Source organism: Helianthus annuus, chromosome 11 (assembly GCF_002127325.2).
Source record: "Helianthus annuus cultivar XRQ/B chromosome 11, HanXRQr2.0-SUNRISE, whole genome shotgun sequence".
Classification (NCBI taxonomy): Eukaryota; Viridiplantae; Streptophyta; class Magnoliopsida; order Asterales; family Asteraceae; genus Helianthus; species Helianthus annuus.
This window is the reverse complement of record NC_035443.2, coordinates 31,922,254-31,938,447: the sequence shown is the minus strand read 5'-3', so window position 1 is coordinate 31,938,447 and position 16,194 is coordinate 31,922,254. Positions and strand designations below refer to the sequence as shown.

At 39.2% G+C, this 16,194-nt stretch overlaps 1 pseudogene; it reads left to right on the top strand.

The window, feature by feature from the left end:
* The first annotated feature begins 12,842 nt into the window (after window positions 1–12,842).
* On the top strand, window positions 12,843–15,917 carry LOC110888035 (annotated as a pseudogene).
* Window positions 15,918–16,194: the final 277 nt, after the last annotated feature.

Here is a 16,194-nt window from a genome sequence, read left to right as displayed (position 1 = left end):
AGTGTTTTTGTCTTCCTTTTGTATTTTCAGGATGAAATGAGCTCAAAATCACAAAAGAAGCAAAAAGACCACTAATTCTACCATAAATACAAGAAAAGGAACAAAAGTGGACTGCCCGGACCCTCAACGGCACCTCCCAAGGCAAAAAGAAGGAAACAGAGTCTGAACACGCCCCGTGTCCAGCGAACACGGGGGCGTGCCCAGGAAGCAGCAGAAAAGACAAACCAGTAGAAGCTTCCATTGCCCACCACGGGGCCGTGTCCAGCGAGCACGGGGGCGTGGTGAAAGTACAGCAGGCGCATTAATTGTAATTCGCAATTACAATTAATGAAGAGAGAGAGTGTCAGGCGGGCACGGGGCCGTGTCCAGCGGACACGGGGCCGTGTCCAGCCTTCTGTTCAGCCTATAAATAGAGGAGCTTGGCTTCATTCTCTCTCATCCCTTGGCACACCACCTCTCTCACACTTCATCCACCACCCACCACCACCATAACACCATCATCCACCACCATCATCCATTGTCCATCGTAGAGTGTGTGAGTCGTCTCGGGATCCAAGATTGATCGTAAGAGTTCTTGACAAACAAAGGCCATGTTTGCCTAAGTCTCTTACATCACTTGGTGAAGACAAGTGTCTAGTATAATACTTTTTATTTTTAATCTTTTGCACTTTTTATTTGGTTTTGTATTAATGACTTTAATAACTAGTTACTTATGTTGAAGGTGATCTTTCCTTATCGTTTGTCCGTGGTGTCTTGGCGTTATTTTACTGTCTATATAAAATAAAAGATTTTCACCATTCATATCTCCACGGTCTATATGGAGGTATGTTGGCTACCTGGTCGGGGGTTAAGGGAACGGTTTGGTAAGGGTCTTGCCCTTGTTCAGCGTTTAGAGGTCCTGCTTGGGACCTGGGTCAAATTTAGTAGGATCTCCTTCAATGCCCATAGGTATTGGATGGCGGGGATCCAAACTCTTTGACCCCCTCATAAGTTAACTACTATTAATACTATAACCCGGCTATTTAGGACTGTATCCCTGCTGACTCAGACTACTTAGCCGAGGGTAACGTCACCGCCAAAAGCGGGGCCTACCATAATTTGCATTAATAACTTAATTCATTATCTTTCAATAATCCGACCCTTTAGGATTGTATCCTTGCTGACTCAAACTACTGGGTTGAGGGTAACGTCGCCTTCAAAAGAGGGGCCTACTACAATAACTAAGATAATCTCTTAAACAAGTGCAAAAGTGCGAAAATAATCAAAGGTTATACTAATACACGTGTCGGATCCAAGTGATTCATCTTGTCTATCTGTTTTTATTTTTATTTTTATTTTCAGCATTTAGTTAGTTTTTATTTTCTTAGTTTAAAACATTTTTCTAACTTTTTTGATTTGATTAGACGTTGAGGATAAACCGGTATTAAAAGCTCTTGTGTCCTTGGACGACCTCGGTATCTTACCAACACTATACTACGTCCACGATGGGTGCACTTGCCCATATGTGTGTTTAGTGTTAGTAAATATCGTGTTTTATAAATTTAAAAATTGGCTAAAAGTGTAAAAAGGGCTTAAATATATATCTAAAAACATATACACACTTACGCACATCAAGTTTTTGGCGCCGTTGCCGGGGACACAAGGATTTTAAGAAAGTTAGGAATCAACGGCCTAATCATATTTTTATTTTTCTTTAATTTTTTTAGGATTATTTTTTAGATTTTTAGCTTCTGCAGAGCTCAACACGGGGCCGTGCTTGCTGAACACGCCCCGTGCTCAATCATTGGAACTGGCAATCCTGTTTTAAATCAGACAGTAGGCTGAACACGGGGCCGTGTCCACTCAACACGCCCCCGTGCCCAAGATTCAGTTGCTGAAAACAGAACCGTTAGATCCCGGCGGTTGGTAATTTCTGATACAAACATGAGTGATAGTGATTCTTTTTATTTTCGGCACTCTTATGGTTTGTGGTGTCGAATATGTGGAGGCGAACATGAGGAATTAAAATGTTTCTTCCTCACTTATAGGCCCCACTATATAGACCCACCGATTCCTTGTAACCTTAAGAGGGGCGAAAGTAAAAATAAGCATTATTTCTCCCTCGAATGCGCCCAACCAGATATTCTAGGAGAAATGCTCCTTGACGAGCTATTTCAACTAGAAGAACTACTTCTCAATTGGTCAAAAGAACTTAGGAAGGATTTTTTAGATCCATCCCAAGATGATGACCATGAGGAAATGTTGGAACCGCATTCCGACAACCTCGTTGCTCCCGAAAATACCTTCTTACCTAGACAAGACGCGGACGATAGTCGTCCCTGTGCCGATTGTGCCGTGAAGGACTCCCCATCGACTTCGTTCGGTGCATACATAGACCTGAGCGATTCGGCATACACCTTCTTTAACGAGAGCCCGGGAAAGGGTTGGACTTGTCCACCTAGAATGAAAATAGGAATTACCCTCACCGACAACCTCTTGCGTTCTCGCCTTAGTATAGGACAATTAAGGTATCTTAGGCACTATGGGGTTGTTCCAACAAGTCAAGAGCCACCCGATATAGATTAACTCCTTAGTAAGAAACAAAACTCCATAAAACAGCCTACCAACACGGGGCCGTGCCCGGTCAACACGCCCCCGTGTTCACTCAGAAGATTCTCTGCTGATTCTGTCAGAATACGGACAAAATGTGTCAGGATTTTCTCTGCACACGGGGCCGTGTCCAGCGGACACGGGGCCGTGTCCAGTGTACTGTCGTTTTCTTTAAATGCAGCCTGAATTCTGCTCATTTTTGACCACTTCACCAAGCAGAGATTCCTGGGATCTTCACATATACCATCCTAGGTAAGTGCTAAAAGAAGGTTCCTAAGGACCACCTTGTCTTTTCCACTTTTGTTCATTTCTCCTTCTTCCAAAAAATTTTTTTCAAACCTTACCTCCATGGAAGCTTGGAAACCCATGATTCCAACCTTCTATGAAAGGTTTGTAGGAATTTTTGCCACGGATTCTTGTCTAAAGTTAGTTCTATAACTTTGTTTTAAATTATCTAAGCTTAAAACGCAGTAAAGGTATATTAAAATAATTTAAAAACCTAGAGGCTTTAGGCAAAAACCCTGCAGATAGCTGAACACGGGGCTGTGCTCACTGAGCACGGGGCCGTGTTCGAGGTACTGTTTTGCAAAAGTTTAGTTATCTTCGGATTATTTCGCAGAAAATGGCCAGCAGAAACAGCGGAACATCTTCAAGAAATAACCGAAATGGAAGGAGGTCGTCTATGGCAGAGGATTCCCTAGTAAACTACGTTTACGCTTTGAGGGAAGCCATAGACGAGATGACGGGAGTAGAAGAAGCTTTGGTGGATCGTATAAATCATCTGACGGTAGGTTTGGAGGGTTGCCTACGGGAAGTAAATCTCCTGCACCAGAGATTAAACCTTCTCGCTTCCCCGCCTTTGGTCCCGGTGATAACCCAAAGGGCGTGGAATGTAGTACCCGAGGTTATCATTCCAGCAGAATGGCACGCCATGCACCAAGTACCTCAACCGAGGGTGGTGCAAGGAATCCCGGTGAGTGTTCCTCCTCGAGACACCGAAGAGAATGAGGCTACCTTTTACCTCCCTAGGGAGATAGAAGAATGGCTTTGAATGACAACCAAGGAGCCATCGGCTAAAGAGAGTTAATACATCGGGAAACTATTCCCGAAATTTTCTTAAATAAGTAGAACTCTTATGATAACCTTATGTATCCCCTAGTATTTAGCTTACTTAGTGTAATTCTCCCTATGATTTGCAATGCTATGATGGTTTTTATGATTGATGGTTGTTTTGAGAATAAAACACACTCATGGTGGTAATGGATGAAAAAGGGAACGAGAAAAATGGAACCATGCATGAAGAACAGAGCAACCCGACAAAAATCTCCATCACAGAAGGCTCAACACGGGCCGTGCCCAACCAACACGGCCCCGTGCTGAGCCCCTGCAGAAAAATCACCCAGTTCAGGTAACTGGACACGGGCCGTGTTCAGCGGACACGCCCCCGTGTCCAGGCTTCTGTTTCAATTCTGAAATTTTTGTTACTGGCACTTGACCACGGGGCCGTGCCCGGTGAACACGGGGCCGTGTCCAGAGTGGCAGTAACATAAATATTTGCTTTTTAACACACTTTAATCACCCAAAAATATTGTTTTTGGACACATTGAGGACAATGTGTAATTTAAGTGTGGGGGGGATGCTAAAAGCTTGAAATTTTGCAAAATCCTAAACACAAGCCTTACACAAAACTCTATTGGAACCGCTAAACACCCCAAATTTTTTTTTCAAAAACTTTTTCATTTTTTTTATTTACTTGTCTTAGTTTAAGTTGGGAAGAACAAGTCTAAAAAGGTTATATTTTTACAAGTTTACAACCGATAGCGTCGTGATAAAAAAAGGAACCAACATAAGAAAATTATGAAACGGCATAACAAGTCTAGTTTAAAATTCGATTATATATGCTTGGTCACATTAAAAACCCATTCCCACAAAAGTGAGTTTTGAGCCTTTATTGAGCATAAAAATACACATATTTAGATTAAATGCTCATTTTTCGTTTCTTGTGTGAATAGCCGCTCGGTCCCTACAAATCTAGAACTTGCCACGACGATACATTCCCGGTCCTTACCAACTTAAACCCAAGTAAGTAAATGATGGAGGCATTAGGACTAACTATTTTTCTTTCAAAACCATTATTTTTCATTTTTTTTACCTACCCAAAATCCCCCTAGAAAACCCCTTTGAGCCTAAACCTTTCATTTCATTACCCCAAAAAAACATTTTTACCCACCTTAAAAACCTTTTTTCATTTTTTTTCTTTTATTTTAGTAACAAGCTTGGTTTTTTTCGTCAACTTACCCTTTCATGTGACATCAAAAAAAAATAAAAATAAAAAAATAAAAAAAAATAAAAAAAAATAAAATAAAATAAATAAATAAATAAATAAATAAAAATGATGAAGTCAAAAAACAAACAAAAGCTATAAAAAGCTTGTTTGGAGAAATACTTCAAAAAAAAAAATAATAAGTCACTAAAAACAAGGTATTTTACGAAAACCGACGCTTGCTACGATTTTCGCCCTTTTTACTAACCACTAACCAACCACCCACCTTTAAACCCAAGCCTTCACCCAAAAAGTCCTCTTGATATTTACAAAGGTAAAAAGTTAAAAAGGAGGAGGATTGATTGCTTGGCAAGCCTATGGAAATACGTAAGTTCCGTGCCGCTCTCGAGTGATTCACTAAAATATACACCTTCGGCCGAGTGTTGAGTGATCTCCCGTGAGGTATGTGAACTTGTATATAAATGGAATTTTAATAAGGCATGTTATGCCCAACTAAGTAGTTTATCTTATGAAAAGTTCAAAATAAATCATAACGAATAAGGATTGTAAATAAATAAAAATAAAGCCTATAAAAACCTTGGATTCCCGACACTCTAGGACAAGCTAAAAAAAAAAAAAAAAAAACTTCTCTTCTACCTATTCCATTTGGGAGTGTAAGCCACATTTAAAGAGTTTTGCTTGAGGACAAGCAAAAGTTCAAGTGTGGGGGTATTTGATGTGTGTAAAATGCAACATATAAAACATATCAATTAAGGCATAAAACTAACCCTTTTTAAGTACTAATGTTGAAAAAAGAGTGTTTTTGTCTTCCTTTTGTATTTTCAGGATGAAATGAGCTCAAAATCACAAAAGAAGCAAAAAGACCACTAATTCTACCATAAATACAAGAAAAGGAACAAAAGTGGACTGCCCGTACCCTCAACGGCACCTCCCAAGGCAAAAAGAAGGAAACAGAGTCTGAACACGCCCCGTGTCCAGCGAACACGGGGGCGTGCCCAGGAAGCAGCAGAAAAGACAAACCAGTAGAAGCTTCCATTGCCCACCACGGGGCCGTGTCCAGCGAGCACGGGGGCGTGGTGAAAGTACAGCAGGCGCATTAATTGTAATTCGCAATTACAATTAATGAAGAGAGAGAGTGTCAGGCGGGCACGGGGCCGTGTCCAGCGGACACGGGGCCGTGTCCAGCCTTCTGTTCAGCCTATAAATAGAGGAGCTTGGCTTCATTCTCTCTCATCCCTTGGCACACCACCTCTCTCACACTTCATCCACCACCCACCACCACCATAACACCATCATCCACCACCATCATCCATTGTCCATCGTAGAGTGTGTGAGTCGTCTCGGGATCCAAGATTGATCGTAAGAGTTCTTGACAAACAAAGGCCATGTTTGCCTAAGTCTCTTACATCACTTGGTGAAGACAAGTGTCTAGTATAATACTTTTTATTTTTAATCTTTTGCACTTTTTATTTGGTTTTGTATTAATGACTTTAATAACTAGTTACTTATGTTGAAGGTGATCTTTCCTTATCGTTTGTCCGTGGTGTCTTGGCGTTATTTTACTGTCTATATAAAATAAAAGATTTTCACCATTCATATCTCCACGGTCTATATGGAGGTATGTTGGCTACCTGGTCGGGGGTTAAGGGAACGGTTTGGTAAGGGTCTTGCCCTTGTTCAGCGTTTAGAGGTCCTGCTTGGGACCTGGGTCAAATTTAGTAGGATCTCCTTCAATGCCCATAGGTATTGGATGGCGGGGATCCAAACTCTTTGACCCCCTCATAAGTTAACTACTATTAATACTATAACCCGGCTATTTAGGACTGTATCCCTGCTGACTCAGACTACTTAGCCGAGGGTAACGTCACCGCCAAAAGCGGGGCCTACCATAATTTGCATTAATAACTTAATTCATTATCTTTCAATAATCCGACCCTTTAGGATTGTATCCTTGCTGACTCAAACTACTGGGTTGAGGGTAACGTCGCCTTCAAAAGAGGGGCCTACTACAATAACTAAGATAATCTCTTAAACAAGTGCAAAAGTGCGAAAATAATCAAAGGTTATACTAATACACGTGTCGGATCCAAGTGATTCATCTTGTCTATCTGTTTTTATTTTTATTTTTATTTTCAGCATTTAGTTAGTTTTTATTTTCTTAGTTTAAAACATTTTTCTAATTTTTTTGATTTGATTAGACGTTGAGGATAAACCGGTATTAAAAGCTCTTGTGTCCTTGGACGACCTCGGTATCTTACCAACACTATACTACGTCCACGATGGGTGCACTTGCCCATATGTGTGTTTAGTGTTAGTAAATATCGTGTTTTATAAATTTAAAACTTGGCTAAAAGTGTAAAAAGGGCTTAAATATATATCTAAAAACATATACACACTTACGCACATCAACACTCTCGTTTAAAATGCCATTTTTCTCGGCAACGAAAACAAGTAACCTTCGATTTGTCAAAACCTAGCTGTGATGTTGCAGCTTCACGAATATCATCTCTTCCGGTGATCTGTTTAAACTTTTCTGCTCTTCTCAAAATGCTAGCTAAACACCACTTGATGTCCATCAAATCAAGTTCTTCAGAATCAATCTGGTCATAATCCTCTTTAGTGAGCATCGGATTGCCAATTCGTCCAGCAACCAAGCTTTCATACGACTCTAACACAGTAACAAGTGATGCCATGTGTTGCTTCGCAATATCTGGAGAGAAATTTTGACCATTTTGAATATTTAATGTAACATTGCATTGCAAAACTTGACCATTAAGGTTTGTTGAACTTTGTTGTTGAGAACTTGGTGTTGAGAAATTTGTTTCAAAACTTGAATAAGACGATGAATATCCACTGCTCTGATTTGTATTGTTTGCATTTGTTCCGGAAGTACCACCAGCACTGAACGTAGTCTGAATCTTTGGACTCGGAGTGGTCTCAACTTTGCTTCCTCTATAGTATAGACTAACATCTTGTTGAGCACCCGAACTTCTCATCGTAGCAGTTTTTCGAATTGCTAGCTCTAGTTCTTCCAATTTCCGAATAAACTTACTCAAATTCATATCTTTAAATTGTCGGTTATGCTTTAAAATCAATAGATATGTTCCCCATTCATTCTGTGGTAACGCATCGGCTAGCTTATCAACCCATTCATCATCTTCTTTCTTGATGTCCAATCTTTTCATTTCCATGACAAGATGACAATATCTCTCAATAATCATTCTTGTTGTTTCACCTTCAAGAGCTGTAAACATATCAAAAGATTTTTTTAGTAATGCTTGTTTATTTTTTATCATATCATCACTATCCTTAAACTTTTTAATCAACGCTTTCCAAATTGATCTAGCAGTCCCTCATGTTGAAGCAAAACAAAAATATCTTCTTTTATCGCTTGTTGGAGAATGCTAATCATCATTTTTTCACTTGTGTATTTTAATTTTTCATCAGGTAAAAATTGACTTAATTGTTTTTCATCTCGAAGGTCATTTTTAGGTAAAGTATAATCTTTCTCTAAAGAAACACATGCATCAAACTTGTTCGCTTGTACCCAGTTTTCAAAACGGTCTTGCCACCCTTTAAAATCCTCAATGTACATAAGCTTTGGAGGCTTTTGGAAAGTTCCCGTTTCATTCTCTATACCAACAGTTTCGGCAACTATAACTGGAGCAACTAGAGCAGTAGCAAAAGCGTTGTAAAACTCGTTATCCATGTTTTGGGGTGAAAAGTTTTACAAAATCAGAATTTCAAACGAGTTGAATTTCGTACGAGCTGGTTCTTTAAAATCCTGGTTCAAACGATTTGGTTCAAACGAACTGGTTCAAACGATTTAGTTCAAACGAACTGGTTCAAACGATTTGGTTCAAACGAACTGGTTCAAACGAGCTGATTCAAACAAGCTGGAAATGTTTCACACGACTTAAAGATATTTCACACGATCTGGACTCAATTTCAAATGACCTGGGGATTCTCAAGCGACCTGACCACCTTTTCAAGCGATCTGACTAATCTCAAACGACCTAATGAGTCGATCAGAAGAGTTCTAGACCAAACCAAACGCGGAATTCAATGATTTAGACATGTTTGCAGCTTGTTTAACACTAAGAATCACTTTAACTGTCGTTTAGATTGATTTGAAACTGTTTACAGATCGTTCGACACTTCGGCAGCACTTCGTCTCCGGAATCAGAATGTTACAAATGAAGACACAAGACCCTCTATATATAGGAAACACCAGGTCGCACGAACCACAGTCCACACGATCTGGTCCAGGTCGCACGAGCTGGCCAGGTCGCACGAACTGGTCACCTCGTGCGAGGTGGCTGGTTCAGACCTGTTTCCCGTTTCTCTCGTACAACATGTCCTGGTCTATCTATCTAGTTACATGACTCGATACAAGACGGAGTCAACAGACATATGCACCAACATCTAACAGGTGAGATATTTGTACTAAGTACTAAAGCTCTGTTCGTGATAGGCTGACATCACCCTAATAGTGACATCTAACATTTGTAATAGAAAAGATTCCATGGATGTTGCAAACATCTGTGCAAATCCTATCATCTATTCTAACTAGTCTAAACACTGATAAGATAAATACTGTTAAAATGGGAAACCACTGTGTAAGCTATCATCTGTTGCAGTTATCTAAACATTTGTTTGGCCATACAGATGTTTGGTCTTCTTTATCAGACATTTGACTTCATCAGTGCTTTGGTCTTTAACAGTCAATTAGCTTTCAACATATGTTGTTTCTTCTTGAACATCGGTTCCAAGACTTGATCAGATGTTTGCTTTGTTCTTGAACAAATGTTCTAATTTTGTTTTTTAAGTTTCACTATCTTTGGGAAGAGAATTGCTTCATCAACTGTTTATTTCTTGATCTTTGAGTCATGTCTTGGCTTTTGGATATCATCTGTTTTTTTATAGGTCCAACAATCTCCCCAAGAACAGATGATGCCAAAACAGATGTTTATTTGATCAACCTTTATTCTCTCATCAACTGTTCTCTTATTTAACCTTTGAATTATAATTCAAAGTCAATAGAAATAGTGTCTTCTGGTCTCTTTCCAGTGGTAGACTTATTAAGTCTTGCAGATCTTCAATTTTTAGATCAGAGGCACTTTTCATTGTGATCTTCTTCACCTTCACACTAGCCCTGAGTAGAGTCAATTCATGGGTGTCTTTGTTTGACTTCCATTTAGAAGTTTTTGACTAGGAGGATTTGCTGGGACCCGAGTTATTGCTGATGAGATTGGAGACACTGGTCTTGCCATGATTGTGTCAACTAGGTCTTCTTTCCGCGTGTCGTTCTTCTGTTCATATTTTCTTTTAAGAAATCGCCTTGCAATTATCGAACTGCGTGTTCTCTCCTAGGGCTTAATGACGTATGCTCGTTCAGTATGGAATGGAAGCTAATAAAATAAGGTCAACTAAATATTCTGCTGCCAAAATTTCTACCGAATTAGTATTATCAGTATCCAAACTTCCGTCTAAAAATCATATACGGGGTCCTAGCATTTGTATTAGAGCTACGGTACCGATTCAATCGATCTAATCATTGATTGAATCACCTACGCTATTGATTTATATGTTTTAGACGTAAAACCAAAGGTGCCGACGCGTTGATGTCAAAATTGATGATCAATTCACGGATGAAAAACCAAACTGAAGATATAGAATTAGTTAGAATTGATTTTCGCACCTTTCTATGGTGGTTTCATCATCAAATTCGAAGAAATGAAGATTTTGGATCGAAAATTAGAAACAGCATCGTGGAGCGCAAGATTCATACGCGTGCACCACCTAGAGTGCAGGATTCGTACGCACGCAGGAGTGGTACACACGCACGACTCATACGGACACATGAGTGATACGCTCAGGGGGTAAATGTTTCTTAAAAATTGGTGATAGAAATTTTTTTCAAGAAATACGGGTTATTCGAGGACACGTTGATGGATTCAACATTGATGATAAAGTGGGGTAGTCATGGAGACCATTTCATAATGTTTATCGATTGGTAAACTGACTATTAATGGGCGAAAATGTAAAATTCTGCATTGATGATAAACTGACTTTTGTGGAACAAAAAGTCAAATATTCCGCAAAGTTGAGTTTTTAGAGAGAGTAGAGATCAGAATTTGCGAAGATTCAGGGGGAAATTCTTGGAAATTCAGTGATAATTTTACAGAGGTCAGAATTTGCCAAAAAGAATGGGGAATAAAATTTTCATTTCGTATATTGAAATTCAGTACTTTTTGGGATATTCTAACACAAAATGACAGAGAAGATATGAAACAGTATTCGGGTGGTTATGACTAAAATTGTTTTGTAATGCATAGTATCTCGTATTCTTTAGTTTGGAAACAAATTGAAGTCTCAGTCTTCGTCAAGCTGGTTTGAAGAAAGTATTAGGCGATCTTTACTAGTATATTGTTAAAACAATGAACGAGATTGATAGTGGCAGCTTTGTCTGGAAAAGACTACATATTGGATTTTTGGCAGATGAGTTATTTTCTGAACTAACCGTCTGGAAATAATGATGTGTGAAGATTACACTACTATAAGGACTAACAGAGAAGACTACAAAACTGATATTTTTTTTTATCCGATGAAGAATGTTTATCATTATACTTTGAAGATCACAGTGTGTTACCAGATAATTTTTAATCCGACTATGATTTGTTAATTGTGGAGATTACCGTTTACACTGATCAGTCACTAACGTTGTTAGAGCATAACATTGATTACTGAAAACAGGATGTCAAGTTTTCATGGGTATTCGCTTATTTGAAGACGACCAGTGTCGTATTTGAAGTTTCTATCGATTATCAGTTGGGTTTCTGAAGATCAGTGGATCAAGCAGGGAGTACGCTAAAATCGAACGTGGATGTGATTAACGTCGAATTGGAAAAGCTGCATTGCTTAGTTTCAAATTTGTTAATATTCATGAAGATTGCGGTTTAGCAAATTAGAGGATTGTGTCAAGAACCGTGGAGATAAAGACTTGAAGCATCAATTATGGGGGAATATATTGATTTAAACGCAAACCCGAATCATCAATCAAGGGGAATTTGACGACATCAACAAACACTTGATTATAGTTGAAGAATATTACAACATGACTCCCATATTTGAAGATCAAGATTCGGCAGCAATGTATAAGGGGGAATCTGTTAGTGCATTTCTTGTCTCCATTACTGTGCGAATAGGCTTTATAGAGCATGTGTTGAATATTATAGATTTTTTTTGTGAGAATAGGAGCGCAAGACTCATACGCACGCAAAAGTCCCGCGTACGCATGAGTCGTGCGTGCGCAAGAGTCATGTGCTTTGGGTCGTATGCCTATATATAGGGTACTGATGCGCATGAGTTCATAAGTTTGGTAGTTCAGGATTTGAGAGGATATCGAACTGCGTATTCTCTCTCAGGGCTTAATGATGTATGCTCTTTCCGTATGAAACGTAAGCTAATAAAATCGGGTTGACTAAACGTATGCTGCCAAAATTTCTACCGAATTAATATTATCTCTATCCAAACTTCCGTCTAAACAACATATACGGGTTCTAGCAATTTATCTTTAATATTTATTTAGTCCTTTTTATTCCGAAATAATTTTTCCATTGAACATGAAATTTATAAAATTACATACCCTATTTATTTTAGGGTTATTGGATTTTATCACCCCCAACTATCGGCCTTTGGCCGTTGCCACCCCAACTAACACTTTAACAACCGGCACCCCCGACTTGACTTTTAGTTTGTGCTGGTACCACTCAGTTAAATCTTTACTAACTGAGTTTGTTTCTGATCCTACGTGGCATAGACTTGATTATGTGGACATGATTATGTGGCGAATCTTGATTATGTGGCACTATATGTATATATAAAGATGGATTCTCTCCTTTGCATCTTCATCAACCAACCACCACCATCATCATTATCTCCACCAACCACTTCACTAGTAGTCCTAATGGCATCATCATCACCAGCGATCCCCTTAATCTCAAACCCCCAAACCGTTGAATCCCAGGCTCTTGTAGCCACCCCTGCCTTTCGTGCCTTCTTCAACAACATCACCGAAAACGTCTCTAGCCTTTCCACCCGCCGCTCATGATCCGAACTCATCAACCATTCAGCATTCTCCAAACCCGACTCCGTCACCGACGCCGTCGGCCGGATCCGCAAGAACTACTCCTACTTCCGCGTCAACTACATAACCATTATCGCCGCTGTTCTGGATTTCTCTCTCCTCACAAACCCTTTCTCTCTCATCACCCTTCTGGGTCTTCTTGCCACTTGGCTGTTTCTATACCTGTTCCATCCGTCGGACCCGCCGCTGGTGATTCTGGGCCGTACGTTCTCCGAGCGTGAAACCCAAGGGCTGTTGATTGTGTCGAGCATTGTGGTGATCTTTCTGACGAGTGTTGGATTGGTTTTAATCTCTGTGTTGCTTCTTGGAACGACGGTTGTTGTTGCTCATGGTGCGTTCAGGACTCCTGAGGATTTGTTTCTTGATGAGTGTTTCTTGATGAGCAAAAGCCTGGTGCTTCCATCAATATCATTGTCTGATCAGGTTTTTATATATACATATAGTGCCACGTAATCAAGATTCGTCATGTCATCCTGTCCATCTCATCAAGTATGTGCCACGTAGGATCAGAAACAAACTCAGTTAGAAAAGATTTAACTGAGTGGTGCCAGCACAAACTAAAAGTCAAGGTGGGGATGCCAGGTGTCAAAGTGTTAGTTGGGGATGGCAACGGCCAAAGGCCGATAGTTAGGGGGTGATAAATCCAATAAACCTTTATTTTATAGAAATTCAAAAAATATAGCATTCAAGGGTTTATAAACAAAAATTCAAAACAAATCTATGAGACATATAAATCCTTAAAAATTACACAATTCTAACTAACATGATAATAGACAAGATCCTTAGCTTAATTTCATCATAGCTTAATTGCATCATAACACAATCCTATGACAAAAGCCCCAATTTCTAAGACTAAAAACCTAGAAACAAAAGAAACAAAATTCTTATAAAAGAGGCCTCCTATAACAAATTTGGAAAGAGAGTTTTGTAAAGGTTTTGAAAATTATATCCATTTGGGCCCAGAATGATCGCTCACCCGGCACTTGCCCAGTGTCGGCCCTGGCTTTTTCCCATGTTAATTTTTTTTGCTAACATACAAAGTGTGTGTTTATATTAAATTTGCCTTTCTAAAAAAAATTAGTAGCTAAGGGGAGTGGGGGCGGTCCGTTATGGACGTCCCACCACACGTTGAACTTGGCACAACACCGCCGCCACCACCCGTATCACGCGTGGTGAAATTAACGCGTTGAGAAGATCACGCGTTGAAAAGTAAGGTTACCGTTTCCTTTTTTGACCGTTTGGCCATATTTGACCGTTGGGATTTAACTTTTTTGATGGTTTTTTATATAAAATCCAAATTATTCCCCCACTCAATAAAAAAACTCTCCAATTCAACTCAAAAACTCTCCAATTCAACTCAAAAATTCTCCAATTCAACTAAAAAATTATACAACAAACATGGAAGGTTCAAGCAAGAGAGGTGGGGGTTCGAAAAAAGAGGTTCGGGTACGAAGAAAAATCCCGTAAGACACAAGGTTCGAGCGAATCTTGGCGAGCCGACGCACTTTAGGTTGCAAGACAAACCCGAGCAAGTCCTACCCTTTCAAACCCAACAATATCCACCCTTTCAAACCCAACAATATCCACCCTTTCAATCGCAAACGTGTCAAAACCAACCGTTCGTTCCACCGTTTCAACCTCACCAATTTCAACCCCAATCGTTTCCAAACTTTGAAACCCAACCCCACCAACTCGACCCACTACTAGAAGACAACACCCTCATCCATCATTTTGCAAACGCGTATCGTGAACCACAACAAAGTCTTGACGACGATGAAGATGATGATTACGTTCAAGAACAACAAGAAGAAGAAAAAGAAGAAGAGGAAGAGGAAGAAGAAGAAAATGATGACGTTCAAGAAATTGTCCCAACCGTCCGACAACATTGGACGAGCGAGGAGGAGGTGGCCTTGGTGAAGGCGTACTTGCACATCTCCGAGAACAAGAAACATGCCAGCGAGCAAAGAAAGGATACGTTTTGGAGACGGGTCATTAATCATTTTAGCCGATTTCCCGGTGCAAAGGAACGAAACATGGACCAAATGACGTCGAAATGGACGGACTTGAACGGGAAAATTAGTAAGTTCAACGCTTGTTTCATTCAAAAGTTATGTTTTTTTTATAAAGTTTAAATCTTTTTTTATAAACTCTTCTTTAAAAAAAATACAGTTTTTTTAAATACAGAAAACTGTTATTTAAAAAAAACAGAAACCGTTTAAAAAAAACAGAAACAGTTTATTTAAAAAAAAAACAGAAACAGTTTATTTAAAAAAAAACAGAAAACAATTTATTTAAAAAAAACATAAAACAGTTTATTTAAAAAAAACAGAAACGGTTTATTAAAAAAACAGAAAACAGTTTATTAAAAAAAACAGAAAAAAGTTTATTTAAAAAAAAACAGAAATTGTTTAAAAAAAACAGTTTCTCAGCTTATTAAAAAAAACAGAAACAGTTTATTTTTAAAAAACAGAAAACAGTCTTTTTTTATAAATTACAGAAAACTGTTATTAAAAAAACAGAAACAATTTTTAAAAAAATAGAAAACAATTTATTTTTTTAAAACAGAAAACAGTTTAAAAAAAACAGAAAACAATTTATTTTTTTTTAAAAATACATAACCTTTTATATTTTTTGTAGAACCGAAATCCACAAAGTGGAGCGAGCGAGGCGACAATCATGCGACAAGCCACCAAAGAGTATTGCGATCTCTACAAAAAGAGGAGTTTTCCACACGTGGCGGCATGGGAAGTTGCGAGAAATCACCCGAAGTGGGTCCCGGTTGAGTTGGTTGACATGCGTGGTCCTACGGCTCCAAAAAAAGGAGATTCGAAAAGGTCAAAGACATCCGATTCGGGGAACTACAGACTTCCGCGTCGGATAACTTGCCCCAAATGAATTTAAACGAAGACCCATTTGACGAATCCGATCAACCCGTTGACGACCCCGTTGAAGAAGATACACCTACAAGGCCACGCCGCAGGAGAAGTGGTGAATCGTCAAGCAAAGGAAAGGAAGCGGTGGCGGAGTCGATCTTCAGAATCGAAGAGGCGAAATTGGCGTAATATAACGAGGCCAAACAAAGAAAAGAAAAAAATATGTCCGTAAAAGTTGAACGCGAGCAGGCGTACATGGGACACTTGAAAACGGTAGAAAGAAAAAATGATTTAAAAAT